The sequence below is a fragment of the Phyllostomus discolor genome, chromosome 13 (genome assembly GCF_004126475.2).
Source record: "Phyllostomus discolor isolate MPI-MPIP mPhyDis1 chromosome 13, mPhyDis1.pri.v3, whole genome shotgun sequence".
Taxonomy (NCBI): domain Eukaryota; kingdom Metazoa; phylum Chordata; class Mammalia; order Chiroptera; family Phyllostomidae; genus Phyllostomus; species Phyllostomus discolor.
The window spans coordinates 62028362-62028794 of NC_040915.2; positions in this window are offsets into that span (position 1 = coordinate 62028362).

Consider the following 433-nt stretch of genomic DNA (forward strand, 5'->3'; position numbering starts at 1 on the left):
CCAGCAACACTGAGTGATGCTCTGTAAGTGCTGGCCAATGTTGCCTTTTAACAAGAAATGAAATAGCTGTCCTGGCTGGTGTGGCACAGTGGCCTGAGAACCAAAGGGTCACTGGTTTGATTCCCAGTCAGGGCACATGCCAGGGTTGCAGGCCAGGTCCCCAGTGGGGGGTGCATGAGAGGCAACCACACATTGATGTTTCTCCCTCTCTTTCTTCCTCCCTTCCCCTCTGTCTAAAAATAAATAAAATGAAATCTTTAAAATAAAGAAAAGAAATGAAGTAGCTTTTTCCACAGCTTTGAAGCTGGGGCAGTGAGATCCTGGCTGGGCAGAGGACATCAGATCCATCCACCCAGCCCTTCCACCCTCTCTGGAAGGCTCCCAATAAAATGGTTTGACCCACACCCCCCAAAAAATGAAATAAAAGGCATCG